Genomic DNA, 6124 nt, shown 5'->3' with positions numbered 1-6124 from the left:
AGTCCTAGCTACTTGGGAGGCTGAGGCACAAGAACTGCTTAAGCCCAAGAGTTTGAGGCCGCTGTGAGCTGTGACACTACAGCACTCTACCTAGGACAATACAGTGAGACTCTGTCTCAAACAAAAAACAACCTCCCCCCCCCAAAAAAAACCAAAATCTGAATCCATTAGGGAAATACGACTTAAAAACACAATGAGAGTGGCACCCTACACACTAATTAGAATAGCTAAAATAAAAAATACTGACAATTGGGTGGTGCCATAGCTCAGTGTGTAGGACACCAGTCACATACACCTGGGCTGGTAGATTCGAACCTGGGCTGGGTTAAAAAAAAAAAAAATAGCCGGGTGTTGTGGCAGACGCCTATAGTCCCAGCTACTTGGGAGGCTGAGGCAAGAGAATCACTTAAGCCCAAGAGTTTGAGTTTGCTATGAGCTATGTAGCCACAGCACTCTACCCAGGGCAACATCTTGACTGTCTCAAAAAAAAAAAAAAATTGACAATGTTGAATGCTGCCAAGAACGTACAAAAACTGAATGTCTCATACAATGTTGGCAGGAATATAAAATGGTGTTGCCACTCTGGAAAACAGTTTGGCAGTTTCTAATAAAACATGCTTAACATACAACCCAGCAATTATACTCCTGGGCGTTTATCCCAGAGGAATGAAAATTAATGTCCACACAAAGAGCTATACCCAAATGTTCATATCTTTATACGCAATAGCCCCAAACTGGAAACAACCAAAATGTCTATACTAGCTGAATGGTTAAAAGACTTGTACATCCATACCTCAGAATACTAATCAGCATGTACCAACGTGGATGTGTCTCAAGGACATTACCCTGAGTGAATAAAAGCCAAACTCAAAATGTTGCATACTGTCCTGATTTTATGTAACACTGATGAATGACAAAATTAGAGATGGAGAATACATTTCTGATTGCCAAGGATTAGGATGGTGAAAGGGAGAAAAGGGCGTAACTAGGAAGGGTATGGCACTCATGTAATCATTCCTTATTGCCCACTTACATATGTACAGATCTTGATGTTATTAAATCTATACAAATGATACATATGGCCTAGAACTATATACAGTATACAAACTTCAATTTTCAATTTTTTTTTTTTTTTAGAGACAGAGTCTCACTTTGTTGCCCTTCAGTAGAGTGCCGCAGCGTCACAGCTCACAGCAACCTCCAGCTCTTGGGCTTAGGCAATTCTCTTGCCTCAGCCTCCCGAGGAGCTGGGACAACAGGCACCCGCCACAACACCCAGCTACTTTTTGTTGCAGTTTGGCTGGGGCCAGGTTCGAACCCGCCACCCTTGGTATATGGGACCAGTGCCTTACTCACTGAGCCACAGGCACTGCCCAATTTTCAAATTCTGATATTGTACTAGACTTATATAATCATTGGGGTATGTGTTTTGTACTATGTTTGCAACTTCCTATGAATCTCTATGTTAAAATAAAGTTTTCTAAAAGGACATCAGAGTAAAAAATAAAGCTCTTAAAAATTAAAAACATTGGCTTGGTGCCTGCTGCACAGTGGTTATGGCAGCAGCCATATACACCAGCTGGCAGGTTCAAACTCGGCCCTGACCAGCTAACCAATTGACAACTGCAGCAACAACAACAACAACAATAAAATAGCTGGGTGCTGTGCGGGTGCCTGTAGTCCCAGCTACTTGGGAGGCTGAGGCAAGAGAATTGCTTAGCCCAAGAGTTTGAGGTTGCTGTGAGCTGTGACATCACAGCGCTCTACCGAGGGCAACATAGTGAGACTCTGTCTCAAATAAAATAAAATTAAAATTAAAAACATTATGGCAGAAATTAAAATTCAATAGAGGGCAGCACCCATAGCTCAGTGGGTAGGGCACCAGTCACATACACTGAGGCTGGTGGGTTTGAACCCAGTCCAGGCCAGCTAAAACAACAATGACAACTACAAAAACAAACAACAAAAAAAGCTGGGCGTTGTGATGGGCACCTGTAGTCCCAGCTACTTGGGAGGCTGAGGCAAGAGAATCGCTTAAGCCCAAAAGTTTGAGGTTGCTGTGACACTCTACCCAAGGTGACATCTTAAGACTGTCTCAAAAATAAATAAATAAATAAAAACCAAAATAAAATAAAATAAAATTCAATAGAAAGATTGAAAGATAAAGTTAAATCTCCTAAAAAAGACACAGATGAAGAAAACAGGATATAAAACTTAAAATTAGAGAACCAGTCACATAGGTACAAAACTAGAATAATGAGTTCAACAAAAAGAAGATGGAAAAATAAGAGAAATTAACAAGGAAAAAAATTTAAGACTATTTTATAGAGTAGAAAGACATGAGTTTCTAATGCCTTCTAAAATGAGTGAAAGTAGACCATAGCAAGAAATGTCTTTGTAAACGTCTTTTTTTTTTTTGAGACAGAGCCTCATTCTGTCATCCTATTCTGGGTATGAGTGCCCTGGCCTCATAGCTCACAGCAACCTCAAACTCTTTGGTGATCCTCTGGCCTCAGCCACCCAAGTAGCTGGGACTACAAGCCCCTGTCACAATGCTTGGCTAGTTTTTCTATTTTTAGTGGAGACGGGGGTCTCACTTTTGTTCAGGTTGGTCTCAGAACTCCTAAGCTCAACCAATCCACTTGCCTAGGCCTCCCAGAGAGCTAGGATTACAGGTGTGAGCCACCATACTGGCCTCTGTGAAAGTGTTAACACTGGGGACAAAGAGAAGACTATAAGCTTCTGAAGAAAAACAGTTCATAAAGCAACAGAGCAGTTGGACTTCACAGTGACACTAGACACTAGAAGACCACAAAACAATGTTTTAAAGATGCTCATGGATTTCCAGCCAAGAACTCTATACTCAGCCAAACTCTCAGGCAAATAGAAGTGAAGGTAGAATAATAACATTTGTAGACATATCTAACATTTAAGACATATATACAGAATATTTATTACTTATATACTCTTTAAGAAACTACTAGAAGTTGTCCCCCAGTAAGATTGTAAGCTGGGTATCTTTGTCTTGGGCACAAACCTATAACCAGAGAGGGCATTGTTGCTCCTCTCCCCCTACTCCTAAGACTATTCTTCCCCTCCTTTCTCCCATATTCTTGATCTCACTCATGGCACCAAAGAGTAGTCCAAACAAGGAACTTCAGCTAGCCACCATACTGTCACCTCTCAAAGCTAATTGTGGAGTCTTGATGATTTTAGCCCCAAATATTTCTCCTCAACTCTATCCCTCATTCCTTAATTTAGATCTATATCAAAATAGCAACCACTTAATCAATCTCCAGTCCTGGAGCCTCATCCAACCCATCCTCCATGATCTGACTATAGCCATCTGCCTAAAATGCAAATCTGACCACAGCACTCCCTTACTAAAACTCTACAAAAGCTTCTCAAATGCTGACCAGCAGGCAAGATAAATGTGGCTAACAGCCACTTTCCCCACCTACCTCTCCCATCTGTGACAGACAATACTAGTATTTTTATCAATATTATTTTTAATTCACCAATCATAAGTGTATATATTTATGGTGTACAATGTGATGCTTTGATAAATACATATATATGTGTATGAGGTCAGACAATTAAGATCTCGAACTTAACCTAGAAAAAATGCTTTGAAGGGTAGGCGAGGTGCCGTCCTCAGTGCCTAGCTTCCCAAAGGGAGTACTTTGAAGGTGACCACGATGATGTTTAGCAATGAGACATGCAGCTGTTTTTCTGCAATGAGTTTGTGAACTTAGTTGCCTGACCTCATACTATGGGGAATGATTAAATCAAGTTAATTAACATTATTTATCACCTCATTTACCTCTTTCTCCTCCACAGCCTACTCAAGGTAACAACAGGGATGAAGACCTTTATGATGGTCCACTTCCACTGAATGAATACTATATATGATTTTCTTTCTTTTTTTTCTTGAGACAGAGTTTCACTTTGTCACCCTCAGTAGAGTGCAATGATGTCATAGCTCACAGCAACCTCAAACTCTTGGGGTCAAGCAATCCTCTTGCCTCAGCCTCCAGAGTAACTGGGACTACAAGTGCCCACAACACCTGGCTATTTTTTTTAGAGAAGAGGTCTTGCTCTGGCTCAGGCTGGTCTTGAACTTGTGAGCTCAGGAAATCCACCTGCCTCTACTACCCAAGTGCTGGGATTATGCACCCGGCCCTTATGATTTTCTTAATAACATTTATCTAGCATAGTTTATTGTATGAATACAATATATAGGGCGGTGCCTGTGGCTCAAAGGAGTAGGGCGCCAGTCTCATATACTGGAGGTGGCAGGTTCGAACCTGGCCCCAGCCAAAAAAAAAAAAAACTGCAAAGAATACTATATATATGAGTATTAATTGTTTAGTAAGGCCTCTGTCAAAAGCAGACTATTATCTGGGAGGGTCAAAAGTTATAAACAGATTTTTTTTTTGAGACAGAGTCTCACTATGTCGCCCTTAGTAGAGTGCTGTAGCATCACAGCTCACAGCAACCTCAAACTCCTGGGCTCAAGCAATTCTCTTGCCTCAGCCTCCCAGGCAGCTGGGATTACAGGCACCTGCCACAACGCCCGGCTACTTTTTTGTTGCAGTTATCATTGTTGTTTAGCTGACCCAGGCCAGGCTTGAACCCACCAGCCTGGGTATATGTGGCTGATGCCCTAACGAATGAGCTACAGGCACAGCACCGAGCCTATAAACAGATTTTCTATTGTGCTGGGGGTTGGCTGTTTATTAACTATAGTCACCCTACTGTGCCATAGATTTCAAAAACTTATTCCTCTTGTATAACTGAAACTTTGTACCCTTTGATCAACTTCTCCACATTCCCACCGCTATCCCAAACTCTGGCAACTATTATACTATTATACACTATATATACTATATACTAATAGTATACTATTATTACACTATTATACACTTCTATGAGTTATTTTAGATTCCACATGTATGTATGATCATGCAGTATTTAGACATCATTAATTGATCAAGCCACTATCCTGCACCACCTAGGCTCAGCCTTACAACTTCTCCAGGTAGCAACAGGCATTCATTAAGAGATGAAACAGGGCGGCGCCTGTGGCTCAGTGGGCAGGGCACCAGCCCCATATACCGAGGGTGGTGAGTTCAAACCTGGCCCTGGCCACACTGCAACAAAAATTAGCCGGGCGTGGTGGCGGGCACCTGTAGTCCCAGCTACTCGGGTGGCTGAGACCAGAGAATCACGTAAGCCCAGGAGTTGGAGGTTGCTGTGAGTTGTGACACCACAGCACTCTACCAAGGGTGATAAAGAGAGACTTTGTCTCTAAAACAAACAAACAAAAAGAGATGAAACAACTACAACTCCAGTTAGGTATAAGCATGGAGAACCTTAGTGAGGCACAGAAGGCCCCTCCCAACGTTACCAGCTCACCTGACTTGCCACGTGTGGAACCCTTTTCTTTTCTCACTCCCTCAATTAAATCTTACTTTTTTCCCCATAACATCATGGTCTCATGACATCTTGATCCCCAAAATTTGTACTCAGATTGCTTACAGGTATCCCTTACTAGAGTGAATTTATTTAAGGGCAGAGGCCTTGGCTTAAACTCTTCGTGAGTCCAGCACCTACTGCGTGGTAGGAGTCCAGTATGTGTTTTGAAATTAAGTGGCCACTAGGGCAGCAGGGAACTAGGGTTGAAAAAGTTAAAACTGAAAGGGCCTATGGAGAAGGGGCAAAGCTACTGTCTGTTTTGCTCCCTTTTCCAATGGCTTGGTCTGCCCGATGGTGCTCTTCTCACATCCCCACAATCGGAAGCGACTGTCCCTTCTTTCTCTTCCCACTAGTGCTGGCCCTTCCTCGGTCTTTTACTCAAGTTTTGTAACTGTCACTCTGGGACTGTAAGCCCTTTGAGGGTAGGAGCTGGATGGTTGTTCCTTCGCCCCTTGAGCGGCAAGCACTGGCGTCCAGCACGTTGGTGGTGACAGATGGCCGCTGGGCGCCCGTCCCCCAGGCCGCCCCGCCCCCGCCCCCGCCCGGCCTTCCGACCCCTCCTCACGCCGGCCGCTTCCCGCCTTCCGGGCGGCGGAAGTCGCAGGCAGGTCTTCCCTGCCCACGTGGAGCGTCTGCCGGTGCGCCC

At 43.4% G+C, this 6124-nt stretch overlaps 1 protein-coding gene across 1 annotated transcript in view; it reads right to left on the bottom strand.

Moving 5' to 3' along the window:
* The window catches only part of CEP41 (centrosomal protein 41), a 52736-nt gene that overhangs the window by 46341 nt on the left and 271 nt on the right, over nucleotides 1-6124 (bottom strand). The gene's annotated exons all lie outside the window — the stretch shown is intronic.

This window comes from Otolemur garnettii, unplaced genomic scaffold (assembly GCF_000181295.1).
Source record: "Otolemur garnettii isolate 467f Iridium unplaced genomic scaffold, OtoGar3 scaffold00293, whole genome shotgun sequence".
Lineage (NCBI taxonomy): Eukaryota > Metazoa > Chordata > Mammalia > Primates > Galagidae > Otolemur > Otolemur garnettii.
This window is presented reverse-complemented; position numbering and strand designations above follow the sequence as displayed.